The 15031-nt window shown below is 42.9% G+C and overlaps 1 protein-coding gene and 1 long non-coding RNA gene across 18 annotated transcripts in view; one reads left to right on the top strand and one right to left on the bottom strand.

The window, feature by feature from the left end:
* LOC138844944 (uncharacterized) overlaps positions 1 to 7009 on the top strand; it is a 75571-nt gene extending 68562 nt beyond the window's left edge. Inside the window, exon 3 of the long non-coding RNA XR_011381429.1 lies at positions 6088 to 7009. This is a non-coding gene — a long non-coding RNA (uncharacterized lncRNA). The remainder of the gene's footprint in view (positions 1 to 6087) is intronic.
* Positions 1 to 10319, bottom strand: part of ATF3 (activating transcription factor 3) — a 52008-nt gene extending 41689 nt beyond the window's left edge. For 7 of the 17 annotated variants that reach the window (XM_070055276.1, XM_070055273.1, XM_070055269.1 and 4 more), the window contains exon 1: positions 10175 to 10319. The gene's annotated coding sequence lies outside the window, so the exon portion shown is untranslated. The remainder of the gene's footprint in view (positions 1 to 10174) is intronic. The other 10 variants (XM_070055272.1, XM_070055279.1, XM_070055266.1 and 7 more) reach the window with 5 other exon arrangements.
* Between the last annotated feature and the right edge of the window lie 4712 nt (positions 10320 to 15031).

Genomic DNA, 15031 nt, shown 5'->3' with positions numbered 1-15031 from the left:
AAACCTTTATTTAAATTATAGATTAAAATGAAAGGATTGTCTCTATATTGTTTATCTTTTTACTATCAGTAAAAATGTAGAAAAGATATTTGACAGAAGGTAGCATTCATTCATGATATTAAACAAGCAAATAAAACACTAGTAATTGAAGTATAGAAGACAATTTTGCTTTACTTGATGAAAGCCTTATATCAAAACTCCACAAGCAAATATTGTACTAGCTGGTGGTATCTTAGACACATTTCCATTAAAGTTAAGAATAACAGGATACTGGTTATAAGCATTCAGCCTTATACTGAAGGTCATAACTGATGCAACATAAAATGATGGAGACAGAGGCAGGGGAGATATTGGAAAGAAAACTCTTTTTGTTTGCATAAAATGTGATTTTCTCCGTAAGGAACTCAAGAAAATTCACAGAAATGTCCTTAGGGGAAAAAAAAGTGTTCAGATACCAAAAAAATTGCACCCATTAACAGTAATGGAATAGAATATATAGCAGGAATATATATGAACAGAAAATATAGTAGGAAAAAATCCTATTCACAATCGTGACATTTTTTGTAATTTAGGGACAAACTTATTAAAAGATACACAAAATCTCTCTGAAGAAATCTATGAAAATATTATTGAAGAATATAAAGGAAGACCTAAGTAAATGGCCAGAAATACCATGTTCATTGACTAGCCATAAAGTAACATTGTCAACTATCTCCGTATTGATCTGTAGACTTGAAGCAATTTTAATTTTAAAAATTCCCCAAATCTGTGTGTATATTTCTTAAGCTGATTCTAAAATTCATGTGAAAGTCCAGGAAGAGCCCAGACAATTTTGAAGAAAAAGAAGAGGATGGCAAGATATGTCTTCATAGAAAACTAGTCTTAAAAAGACTGTGGTGGTATTAGGGGATATACCTAGAGATGAATGGGACAGAACAAAAGCCCAGAAATAGCCTATATCTGGGAGAGAGCTCCACACATGACTGATGTAGCGTCACAAAGCACGTGGGGACAAAGGTGGGCTGGACAGCTGGTCACTCCTCAGGGAGAAAAGTAGAATTACATTCCAGCTCACACCGACAGTAAAGATTAAAGATCTAAATGTGCAGAGCAAAACTTTGCAACTCTTAGGGAAAAAAATATGAAAATACATTTATTGTCAGCAAGTAGGAAAGATTTCTTATATGAGTTGCAAACAGAACAGAAGGGCTTTGCAATGTACCTAACCAAAAATAGGAGATATTTTAAGAAACAGAAATTATATAAGCTTACTTCCTTGATCACAAGGCAATAAAATTATTAATAATAGAAATTAAAACAAAAACAAAGTACTAGAGTGAAGCAAAATTAAATAAAATAAAAATTAAAGCTTAAGAAAATAGCAGTTAGAAAATAATTAAAATAAAGGCACACCATGTCAAAAATTATGAAATCTCCTCACAGTCATACTAAAAGTTTAAGAGACAGTCTGATTTCATTATTTCCAGGAAAGAAAACCAAGAGTATTCAACCCAAGGGTTTATAAAGACAATAACAATAGCAACAACAAAATCTCTGAAAACCTAGAAAAACAGAATTTCTAGAGGCAAAAATAAATTAAATGAATTAGAATACAGGAACACTTACAGAATTAATTCAAAAGCTACTTTTTCAAGAAGTAATAAAATAGACAAATCTTTTAAGCTAAAGAAGAAATTCCTATGAACTATAAAAATAGAAATAAAAAGGGGGGATTCAAAACCAGAGAAGAAGGAGATGTTTTAAATATAAGATAATAATACTTTGCAAAATTGTAAGTAATAAAACAAAAACCTAGATTAACTGGATAGTGTTCTGGAAACATACACATTACCCAAATTAGAAATATGAAGTCTAAATATTTCAATTACAGCTGAAGAAACTAAACAGAAAAAGAAAAGTAGAGAAAAGAAGGAGAAAAGATTTCCTTGGCCTAGAAAACTTTATAGGGAGAAATCTTTCAACTCTTAAGGGACTAGGTAGCTATTATGCTTCACTAATTATTAAGAAATGTAGTTTCTAATTTACTTTATAAAAATGACCTTACTTTAAAATCCTGAAAAAGATAGCTCAAAAAAGAAAATAATAAGCTTATCAGAATTACAAATATAAAGAAGAAAAATCACAGATAACAGAGTATCAAAGAATAACCCAAGTAAGGATTTACTTAGAAGGAAAATGCTTTCTTTTAATACATGAAAAATCCAATAGTATAATATGAGGTACTTCAGTAAGTTTATGCAAAAATGGAATTAAAAGATAAGTTTATTTTGGTGCAGAACAGTTTTGAAATCCGTGGATATAAGTGATCTTCAAAAAGTTCATGGAAAATATGTGTCATGAAAAAACTGTGCCTGGATTTCAAAACTTTTTTGCACTAAAATGAACTTAGCTGTTAATTCCATTTTTCCATGAACTTTTAAAAGTACTCTTATATACCACATGTTAAAAGAGAAAACCCAAATGAGAGTCCCAATAGATGCAGAAAAGACATGAAAATTGAATAGCTAGCTCTTTTTAAAAGAAGATTTCAAATTTAAGACTTCTTCTAACATAAAATTGATTTGAAACAAAACCATCTTTAAAAACGAAATACTATGGTAATATTATTAACATGGTTTATTTTTAACTTTGATCTGAAACTTCTGAGCAATGAACTATGACACACAAAAATGAGATTCATAATATTGGAAGGGTGCAAGCATATTTGTAATTGTTTATAGATGACATAATTATATTCCTGGAAACTCAAAAAAAGCAATTCCATGAGAACTATTAGAATTGATATGAGCTCAAGAAAACTGCTAACTATAAAAAATCATAAAAGTGGGTTTTCTATATAGAAAATTTCTTTATAGCTTTTCTATAAAGACGTACTATATTTCTGCATCCATTGCAGAAGACATTGTTAGAGAATATAATTTTAAAAATAAAATTATAATAATAAAAATAAACAATGACATTAGAAACTTATATTAAATTCTTTTGAAAGCTTTAATGAGAATATGAAGGACTCATATAATAAAAACTATGAAATGTTATTGAGAAATACAGAAGATTCACATGGCAAGTTTAATGACAATAATGCCAGTTTTTTCAAATTGATTTGTATGCTCAATATAATTTCAATAAAAATCTCAATAGGATTCTTTTCAGAATTTGACAAAAATCATTCCAGTGTTCACTGAAAGAATAATTAGGTATGAACAGCAAAGAAAATGTTGACTGTAAAAAGGAATGGTGTGTTTTTAATAATTTTAAAAAGCAAGTTTCAATAAGATAGTGTGGAAGTGGCAAAATAACAAGCATACAAATGTCTAGATTAACAACAGAATATTCCAAGACCCATTATACATAAGAACGTAATTAAAAAAAAGTCTCACAGGTCAGTAAGAAAAAAAGGTTTATTTCATTAACTGATTATTTAGAAAAACTAAGAGTTTTATCCTAAATGATAATCAGAATACCTTTAGATGAATAAATAGATAGATATAAAATATGAAGCCATCTAAATAAAAATTTAATAACTAGAAGCACATGAAAAAATATTTAATAATTTTAATCATCAAGGGAATATAAATTAAAACTACAACTGGCAATCACTGCATACCCAACAGAATGGCTAAAATAACAAAGATTGACAACAACAAATGTTGGCGAAGATACGGAGCAACTGGAACTCTGACGCGTTGTAGGAGGACACATAAAATGGCACACCATTTAGAAAAAAGTCTAGCCATTTCCTATAAAATATCTATCCCATGATCCAGCAATCCCATCCCTAGGTTCAAGAAATGAAAGCAGGTGTCCACTTCATATCTTAATTCATGAGGCCCCAAACTGGGAACAGGCCAGAGGAAGGGATAAACAAACTGTAATTTAGACGTATCATGAAATCCTACTGTTAGCAACAAAGACAAAACTTCTGAAGCACACCAACACAGATGAATTTCAAAAACCTGGCCCCAGAGATCATGCTATATGATTCTTTTTATGTGAAGACCTAAACCAAGCAAAGCAATCTGTGATGAAAAAACTAAAAACGACAGCTTCCTCTGGGTACAGTGGAAGTGAGGCCTCACCAGGAGGACACCAGGGAACTTCCTGGGGTGCTGCTGTTTCTGTTTTAAACAGCTTTACTTAGCTATGCCTCACATACCATGCAGTTCTCCCATCTAAAGTGCACCAGTCGACGGTTTTTAGTGTACTCATAGATACGTACACCAATAGTCTCAAAAAGAAACTTCTACTCCTCCAATTTCTGGATCTTGATAGATGTATGCATTTGTCAAGACTTACTGAATGGGTCATTTAGGATTTTTGCATTTCACTGTAAATATGTAAATATATAAATTTTACCTTTACAAGGTTTATACTTGGATATGAAATATGAAATAATTTTCAAACTTGGATATGAGAAATTTTATTTAGAAGGGAAAATATTGATAGATGTGATTACTTTAAACCTTAAAAATATAGAAATATATATTAAAATATATAAATATAAAATACATAAATATTCTCATATGAGTTTTATATAGTATATGTTATAATGGTATATATTTTATATATAATATGTCAATATTTTATATATGTGTATGTGTCAAAAATTTATAAATATACCAACGTTAAAATTAAATATCAGGCCAGAAAATTACTATTATTAAAAAACCATTTAAGACAAGGCAATCTTTTGCTACATATTTTATAAATGTATAAAACATTCTCTATCATTGTAAATATTGATAGGATCAGATATTTGGGCAAAGATTCTGAAATGAAAATTCATAAACAGGAAGTACAACTTGGGAACAAAACTAGAGCATTTCTTCCCATTTACAGAAATTTAAAATTGAAATGATATCGTGTGACAAGTATCAAAGGCCCCACAATTTGTATGCCCTTTGATGTATTTATCTTTGAGAGATATATTTATTCTACTTGGATAAAATGTATTTAAAATAAATAAGAAGGCTATGTACAAAGATTTAGCCATACGAATATTTACTGCAGTAGTGTTTGAAATATTGATGAATCAGACATTACCCAAATGTTAGTATAGGGTACTAGTTAAATAAATTCCAGGACAAAGACATTAAATTCACTTGGGACTCCTGTACAATCAATAAACATGATGTTGTAGAAGAGGACTTAATGATATTTATATCCTAAATTTTTTTTTAAAAAGCCCACCAGATTCCTTGGTCCTGTTCTGCTAAGCCCTCCCCTAGCTCCCTCCACGGTGGACTAAAAGGTATTCAGCTGCTGTCAGCCTTCTCCCTCCCCTGGTCCCACCTTCCCTTTGGAAGTTACTCCTGTCTTTCACTCTGGTGAGGAGGAAATAGGCTACAGTTAGAATGGGAGGTGGGAGGGAGACAACACTTCTAAAAAAATGAAAACAAGAGGAGTGGAAAATGCTGTTTAGTCAACTTTTTGTTAATTAGGAAAAAAATACCCAGTGTCATGCTTACAAATTCAGTCCAAAAGTGCATAGGATAAAAGTGTCTCGACCTAGTCCTCGGTGCCTTCGCCACCTTCTCTTTTCTCCTCTCAGATACACTTTTTAGAAAGACATCTGCCAAAAGGCCCAAACAACTGAAACACGAAAATAAAGAGAAAAGAAGAAGGGAGGGATGGGAAAATGGAAGGGAAGAAGGAAAAGACGAAGAAAACAAGAAAGAGGGGGGAGATATAAAGCAAGGAGTACTCCAGGGGAAAACTAGAAGTTTACTCTGAGCTCTGAACAGGCAATGTTTATTTAGAATATATGAGAAATATCTGGATCCTTCAATAACTTGCTAACAATAGTACTAAATGACATTAAATTATTTATAATTTGTATAAGATAAATAAACCAGGATCAAAAGTGAGGAACCTTTTGACTTGACATGGCCTTAGGGAATAGTAACTGTGTCATCTGAACTCATACATGTTCATGTCAATGAACAGGTGTTAATGTTCCTACAGGGATACTTGGAACAGTTTTTTAAAAAAATGCATAGATTTCAAACATTTTTGCACCAAAATAAGCCTGTTTTTTAATTCTGCTTTTCCTTCAACTTTGTGAAGTCCCCTCCTACAGAAGCACTGGAGTAGAGGATGTGAAATCCCCACTCATTGGACAAGCAGCTGTGACTTGAAGAGCGTGAGGGAGGCTCCGGGGTCAGACACGGCCCCAGCCTGGATTTACCCAGGGGCCGGCCTCCTGGGGGTGAACCACCAGTGACAGACACAGGATGGCACGCTGAATTTCCCTTCCTGGTGTCATCCTCTCACGTCTGGGGTGAGACCACAGAACCCACTGTTGTCTCCTTAACCACCGCTTTGGCTTGCTGAGCCAGGAATGTGCTAGCTTACAGCTACTGCTGGAAGGAAGCCAAACCAGATGACTGATGGGGAGTGGGGAGGAGAACAGGCCATCCAGGTGGTCCACAAGGGCACAGCTGGCTCTCTCCATCAAGGGCAGGTCTGTGTTGTCAGTGTGTGTCTGCTCCGTTCCCTCCATGATGCGAATGTACAACATGCAGAGGGCATCAGAGCGTGAGATTTAACACAAAAGTATTTTTACTGCTTCATCAAAGGCACTACTACGTGAACAGGAATATTTGTGTGCGTGATTAAGCTTGGAAGCTTAAAAATAATTATCAGTTTATTTGCGAAGACTTTATTTATAAATGAACTTATAATTAGTTCATGACTTTTTCCTGCTACATTTCTGGACGACTTCATTGAACACACACCATGAGAATGACACCTTGCTGGATGCTGTAACAGAGTTGGCATGAGGAGAGGGCATGCTTGGGTGGGGGTAGCAGCAGGGGGACAGGAAGGGAAGGAAGAGTTAATTTCGGGATGAGGTGGGGAGAGAGAAAAGAGGGAAGGGAGCCTGAGGCAGAGAAGCTGGGGCAGGAACAGAAAAACAAGAGAAGAGAGTGCTGTGCCATAGAGAAGAAGCTATAGCTATACCAGCAAGCCTGTATCAAAAGTTAGCCGTGGGTCCTAGGGTATAAATCAAGTGGGAGTTCTTCCCATTAAAAAAAAATGGCAGGGATAATTTTTCCTAATTTCTACTGTGCCTTTATAACTTTAAAAATGCATCTGAGGTGGAACTTTTGCTTTTTAAGGGTTTATTCAGCCTAACCACTTCCTCACCTACATGCAGGCACCCAGGGAACCTTATTGTTGTTACACCTGCACAGATGGCTTCAGGTCAGGAACCGGTCAATGAAATTAAGTCTGACAGTTCTCCTGATTTACCTCCAACGGACAGACAAATTCAAATGACCGTGATGTTTTTAAATGAGCCTTTTCTGAAGGAGTGTTGAGTGGTCAACTTTCTCCTGATTCTAGCAGTTAGGACCCAAGGATATGAGTAGTTACTTTTCCTTGTTAATGCTAGCTCTAAATGCAACCCAGCTTGCAGAGCCCTTGGGCCCTGGCCGTGGAGAATTAAAGGCAAGATCTAATAAGCCCAACACCAGAGCTCCGGTGCTTACAGCTCTTGGCTCATTCATTCATTCTGCAAATATTTACTGAGCATCTACTATGTGCAGGGCCCAAGTTTGACAGTGGGGCTATGGTGGTGGGCAGGCTCTGTCACTAACCCACAGAGCTCACGGCTCTTTGTCCGAGGTAGGCAGAACAATGATTACTGAAAGCACCATCAGGAAACAGGTAAGGGACCGACACTCAGAGCTGGGACAGAACCGCAGTCCAGTTTTTCTCTTCTGAGGTTTAAATACTTGGCACGATGCATTCAATGACTCTCAAAACTTTTTTCTTAAATAGCACTGTGTATGTTTGTTATAAAGGAACTTCAAAAAAGCATTCACCTCCTTCCCCTGGGGGCTTCTTCCCCCAGCTTTAAAATTGCAGCCAGTGATTTGCATTCTTGTTCCTGCCTTCGAAACAACAGAACAGTGTTTCTTCTCACAATCTTAGGCTATGATTGAGAGTATTAACACTGATAATATTATTTTTTTAAAAAAGAAGTAACTTGCTGAAGTTTCTAAATCCATAATACTCTTGAATTGGGTAAATGAAAAAATGTTATTTTTTAAATGCTTTGTAATAGGGAATGCATTGGATCCCTATAAAATAATCAGATGTTAAGGTATTCAGATAACGATGCTAGAGCTGGACAGGTCCCCAGGTCCGAATCCTCTGCGGAGAAGCAGAGCCAAGGGAACGTGATGCTGCTTGTCTTCCTGGGAGCATTTTCTTAATCTTTCACTCATTTCAGCTGTCAGGAGCAGCTGGTTACTTCAGCGTGCCGAAATGCCTGCGGCCTTGTAAACATTCTCCCTAATACTGTCCATTACTCATAGTTTGAAAATCACTTTGACTCCTGAAACATAATTATGTGAATGTCAGATGAGTCAGCAGGGGGACTGCATGCTGCTCCTATGGCCGCCACTCTTGCTGCCAAGTGCTAAACGCCTCAGCGCCTGCCGCTCCACAAACAACGAGAGAGAGAGAGAGAGAGAGAGAGAGAGAGAGAGAGAGAGAGAGAGAACAGAAGCCCCCTTTCAAGTGGGAGGGGGGAGAAAAGATGCTTGAGACTCAGGGAACAGCTTCAAAAAGAGTGGCCAGTTTTGTTTTTGCTACGACATGCAAAGAGATCGTTGAAGTAAAATCAGAAACCGTAGGCTAATCTATATATGTGAAGAATACACAGGAATTTGGGGAGTTTTCACAGAGAATCTGTGATCTCCCACCCTGCCCTGCCCCACCACAGGTCACCATTCGGTCATTGCCAGGGCCCCACTCCAAGGCATTTTTCCACCTGTATGAAATGACGGTGCACTGCCAGGAGGAGGAGGCATGGGGGCCAAGACCCTTCCCCTCTGGTATGGATAGGAGTCGGGAGGCTGCTGGGCGCAGGGTGCACCACACCCAGCTGCATGCTACCCACTCCCCAGCCTTCCTTGCTTTGCCCTCTTTGGTGGAACCACCCTGCAGACAGAGCTCAGAGCCCCTCTCTTAGGCTGTTTTCAGCACCACTTACAAATTCCAGATGGTTTCCCCTCCACCTACAGCTGGGAAAGGAACCAAGCAGGACAGGCTGGAGGTGTCCATAGACGGGCTGACCACGACCCCCTACCCCTTGTAGCCCTGGTCACAGCTCAACCTGTCACCAGCCAACCCCCTCCCAGCCTCCCCTCACCTTGCCCTCCCTGGTCACACTCAGGGTATCACTTAAAGACATTCACTTAGGACCTCAGAAAATGCGCTCACCTCCATTATCTGACCGAAGTCTTATAAATGACCCATATTTACAAATGAGAAAACAAAGGATCACGGAAAGGATGTCCTTGTCCAAGGTCATGCAGTGAGTTCCGGAACCAGACACTCAGACCTCGTGGCCTCTCTGTTCTGCCAACAACAGAACAGAGGCTGCACACCCAGAGGGACTGGAGAGCACCAGTCGGGGTTGGAAGAGCCCCAGGTGAACGTTATTGTACGGCCGAGACCATGGCCAAAATCTAGAGAGGCCACGACTTGCCCAAGGTCACACAGGTTGTAAGTGACAGAACCAGCTGCCAAGCCAAATCTCCTGACTTCTGCTCCACGGCTTTTCTCTCTAGACTCTTTTCTTCCTCAAACAGGACTTGTTCCAGTGTAGGCAGAGTAAAGAGTCAGCTCTCCCCCTATGCATCCACGTTCAGCTAACCACGCCAAGGGCCCCAGAAGAGGTGGGAAAGTCAAGGAGGAGAACACACTGGAAGGAAGTGATTAACTAAGCCCATTGGCTTCCCATTGCGAGCTGTGAGCTGTGTCATCAACACCCCCTGGACTACAGCTCTGATCAGCAGTGTCCCCCAGCCATGGCTTCACCCAGACAAAGGCATGCACCGTGGTGTCGGTGTGGTGCTAATGCAGCCCCACTGTTGTGTGGCAGCCTGTGGAGGGGTGGTAGGAAGCCCTGATCCAACCCAGGGACTCTGCAGCACCCTAAGTCTAGGCCGTCTCAAGTCTTGTCACCGATCACCCAACTTCTCACTTTCCCGCCTCTCTTCAGGGTGGTGCCCACTAAGCCTGTCTGTGGCAGGGGGTTGCCCCCAGCTGGAGGCTTCCTGACCAAACTCTGTTTTCCTGCAACATTTCCCTCTTCTACAGCCAATGGCCCCAAAGACAAAGAAAAGTCAAGACTCACATTTGGGGATGAAGTGCTGAAAGTCCTTTGGAAGCTCTGGAGCAGCCTATGTATTGGAGGAGTTCTCCTGTCGTCTCTTTTGCTCTGGTCCCCTCGAATTTATCCTCAAGGCATGGTTGGTCAACTAAAGCTGACCCCACCCCTACCCCCTAAAGCAACCAACAGCTGCTACTATATTGAGTAGCAATGTGATGTCATCCAAGAGGTGACTAACCCACCGAGGCTTCCCTGCGAGCCATCATCTAAATATGCCAGCCTACCATCATCCTGACCTTTCCACAGGAGAAAGCTGAGTGAGGGGCTTGACACTGACTTGGAGCTCAAGTGCCTGCCTGACCTTCCGGGGTCAGCACCCTAGAGCATTTTGAGGACATGCATCTATCTACCCCCCACCCCAACACACACACTCTTCCCAGCAGAGGAGACACTTTTCACCCAACACATGCTTCCTCTACTGGCCTGACTCTGAAATCTGTGGTCATCAGAATATGTACTGGCCGGCACTGCGGCTCAATAGGCTAATCCTCCACCTTGCGGCGCCGGCACACCGGGTTCTAGTCCCGGATGGGGTGCCGGATTCTGTCCCGGTTGCCCCTCTTCCAGGCCAGCTCTCTGCTGTGGCCTGGGAGTGCAGTGGAGGATGGCCCAAGTGCTTGGGCCCTGCACCCCATGGGAGACCAGGATAAGTACCTGGCTCCTGCCATCGGATCAGCGCGGTGTGCCGGCCGTAGTGCGCTGGCCGTGGCAGCCATTGAAGGGTGAATCAACGGCAAAAGGAAGACCTTTCTCTGTCTCTCTCTGTCACTGTCCACTCTGCCTGTCAAAAAATAAAAAAAAGGAGGTTAGTATAGAATAGGCAGTATATTCAAAAGGAAGATCACAGTCTTGCCTGTAATCCAAAAAAAGAAAAAAAAATATGTACTGTTCCCAGTCGCTAGAGGGGAGCCAGGGAGAGGGTCACACATGACTACCATGTTATGTAACAAAGACGCTGAGTTCGATTCTTCGTACACACTCTTGCGTGTAATTCTCAAAACACTCCGAGTTAGGGAAGCAAAGGGGAGGAGCTAGGTCATATCCCTGAGGTCGCAGAGCTGGTCCGTGGCAGGGCTCAGATTCTAGCCTGCCTCTGTGACTCCGCGGGAGAATGAACTCTACAGAAAACTGCTACCACCTCTCTCCGCTTTTTTTTTTTTTTTAATAGACTCTATTTCATAGAGCAGCTTTAGGTTCACAGTAAAATTGAGCAGAGGGTACAGAGATGTCTTCTATATTGTGTCCCTGCACCTGTGTAGCCTCCCCCATTAGCGACACCTACCCCCCTCAGCAGGCTGGTACATTTATGACAACTGATAATCCTAGTGAACATGTCGTTATCACCCCAAGTCCATAGTTCCATCGGGGTTCCCTCCTAGGGGCTACAGGTTTACAGATCTGGGGAGACGTGTAACACCATGTATCCGCCTTCCAATGTCACACATACATGGTCATGCCACTGCCCTGAAAATCCTCTGTGCTCTGCCTTACTCCTCTCTCCCACCCCAACCCCTGGCAGCCACTGCTCTGATCCCTGTCTCCATAGTTTGGCCTTCACTTGAATGTCACAGAGGGGGGATAGCACAGAATGAAGCTTTTTCAGACTGACTGCTCTCACGGAGGTTCTGCTGTGCATTTCCATTTCCTCTGTGTATTTTCATGCTTCAAAGCTCCTGTCTTTTTTAGTGCTGAATAATACTCCACGGTCTGGGTGTACCACAGTTCCCAGAGACATTCACCTCCTGAATGTGGCTGGCTTTGAAAACTCCATTCTGGCTTTGAAAACCTCATCCTAGCGCAGTTACAAATAGAGATGGCCACCAGGCTAGTGCTTCCTCTTCCGGGCCTCAAGTCTGTTGCTCAGTCCTGCTGCCCCCCACAGCACCCGGCAGGTGCCCCTTCAGCACCCCTTGTCTATGCATCATTTCAGTAGCCTGGGAACCACCTGGGCCACCAGAGCGAGCTCCCACAACTACAAGGAAGTCAGGGCTCTCCTTCCAGGCCACCACTCCCAATAGGGCTATGCACTTCCTACGCGATCACCATATAAGTTGCTCTTTTTTTTTTTCCATCCAACCTAGCAACCCAGCCATCCTGTGTTGAGTGAGCACTGTGAGGTGCTGAATGTTGGGGTCCTCCCAAATGTATATATCGGCTGAATCCCAACCCCCAGTGTGATGGTGTTGGAGGCGGGGTCTCTGGGAGTTCATTTGTACCCTTATAAGAAGAAGAAGAGACAGGACAGCTCTCCCTCCGTGGGCTCAGACTGAGCAAAGGCCGTGTAAGCACATAGCAAGGAGACAGCCACCTGCAAGCCACGGAGCCAGTCCTCACCAGACCCCAAATCTGCCAGCACCTCTGTCTTGGCAGAGCTGGGAGAATAAGCATCCGCTATCATGCTATCCGGGTCTATGGTATTTGGCTGTAGTAGCCCCGGCTGGCCAAGACAAGGACCTGCCACATGTCAATCTTAGATGGCAAGTCCTTGGAGCACATGAAATCTGTTTACGCAAGATTTTGCACAGGTGCACCCATCGCGGCACCTTATTCCATTAGTAAATATATTTTTGGGGAGACAGAGTGGTGTGCAGGCAGATTAAAAAAGAAGACAGTAACAAAAAGCTTACAAGGCCCTCTGAATTAATTTTATCATCAGGTAATTATATTAAGTATAACATTATAATGGTCAAACTATGGCAGTTATCATTCTCACAAACCCTTACAGAATATTTTCTGTGTTTTCAGACTGAAATGCTTTCACATCAATGTAAATGTTCTTGTTGCTTGAAAATGCTGCATGGGCTGAAATATAAATAGATTCAAGAAAGTTTCAAATAAATTCCTGGAGGGCAGACTTACACCAAGTTATTAAAGCAGCATTCGGAATAATCAGCGTGCATTCCTAACCTCTGAGAATGATCTCATGAAGGGCAAGTGCCTTAATCTGGCCCAGGTCATCTTGGTGGCTGCATCGGAAGCAGGAGCTCAAGTGAACAGAGGTCACGGCTGACCGGCGGGCCACCGCTAAGGAGTGCCTGTGGAACAGGAGTCAGCCAGGTTTCCACTCTGCAGGGAGCCAGCCCTCTGGTATCCCACCCCTTCCACCTGTCCGGGAGCCAGCTGTGTGTGCCCCAGGGGCCCAGGACTCTCCCTCCACAGAAGCACTGCTTAGCTTTGTGTCACACGGTGAGTCACCAGCACGGTTGGGAATGGACCCAGGATTCCTGCTCCTGTGCTCGCTGGGGCCATTTGCCGGCGATCACAATCCTTCCACGTTAGTGGCCGGTTACATTTATGGCTCCTAATGACATTTAATGGGGCTTCTGGGATGGGGAAGTGCTGGGGAGTTGAAGGCTGGGAGATAAAAAATCCAAACCTGAAATGACACACAAGATCTTTATTACAGAAGGTTTAAAAATGGCAGTGCACTTCATCGGGTCATTCACTGGGGGGGGAAATGCCCACACTGGGGGAGGAGTGAGCCCCTTAACCTGTCTTAAAACCAGGTGGGCCGGTGCTGTGGCTCAACAGGCTAATCCTCCGCCTAGCGGCGCCAGCACACTGGGTTCTAGTCCCGGTCGGGGCGCCGGATTCTGTCCCGGTTGCCCCTCTTCCAGGCCAGCTCTCTGCTATGGCCCAGGAAGGCAGTGGAGGATGGCCCAAGTCCTTGGGCCCTGCACCCCATGGGAGACCAGGAGAAGCACCTGGCTCCTGGCTTCGGATCAGCGCGGTGCGCCGGCCGCGGCGGCCATTGGAGGGTGAACCAACGGCAAAAGGAAGACCTTTCTCTCTCTGTCTCTCTCACTCTGCCTGTCAAAAACAAAACAAAACAAAACAAACAAACAAACACACACACACACACACACACACACAAACCAGGTGGGAGTTAGAAGGAAGGGCAAGAGGCAATAGCCTGTGGATCTCAGAAATCGTGTTCTTTCCTCCCTGCAACTTCATTCTCTCCCGACTTGCGGCCACTGTCTGTCTTGGCTTCCATCTCATCCGTGACATGCCATCATTTACGGGCACATTCATGCCCTTTGCCTTACCCGAGTCCTATCACAGGTGTGTGGGACCCAAGGAAAGAGACATCAAGTGACTGCGACTCTCCACTACCCGCAGGCCGTGGGACTCCCTGCAGGTCACCCCACCTGGACCCAAGTCCCCCTTAGTTACACAAAGCAGGAGCTGGCTTGGCTGGCCTGAAAGTAGCAGGCAGGCCACCCTATGCTTCTGCACCTCCGTGTACAGCCCCAACACAGAGGAAGCAGCTGCTGCCCCCACAGACCTCTCAGCTTTTCCCATCTCCTGGGGAGCACACAAGGGATGGGGCTGCACGCGCGGAACAGGAAGAGCTGCAAGCAAGACTTCCATAAGCAGGAGGAGCAGGAGCCCTGATGGCTGGAGACTGGGGCGGGGTGGGGGGGCAGTTATAAGGAACTCCCAGGTGTGGGCTGGGGAGGAAGGCACCCCTGCAGGCCCCTTAGCCAGAAGCCAGTGACATCCGCCTGAGGTCACAGTGGCCACAGCTCACCCCCTGTCCATGTCCAGTGCACAGTCACCCCTGTTTTGCTCAAAGCTTTGTGAGGTTGTCTCCTTTTTGGTGGGAGGGGACAGAGGGAATTTTCTGTTTTGGAGTTGAGAAGGGATTATGACAGAGGAGACACAGGCTATTTCTTCTGCTCTTAGATCCAGCCGCTGATATGCCAGGTGACCTCTCCAGTGCCCAGTAAGGACACGGGGTGACAGACAGGCCTGGCAGGGCAGGGACTTGGGTGATCCAACCTGTATCACTAAAAACATGAACCCTGGAGTTTGACC

The sequence above is a fragment of the Oryctolagus cuniculus genome, chromosome 13, assembly GCF_964237555.1.
Source record: "Oryctolagus cuniculus chromosome 13, mOryCun1.1, whole genome shotgun sequence".
Classification (NCBI taxonomy): Eukaryota; Metazoa; Chordata; class Mammalia; order Lagomorpha; family Leporidae; genus Oryctolagus; species Oryctolagus cuniculus.
The sequence above is the reverse complement of the archived record's forward strand: the minus strand, read 5'-3'. Positions and strand labels throughout refer to the sequence as shown.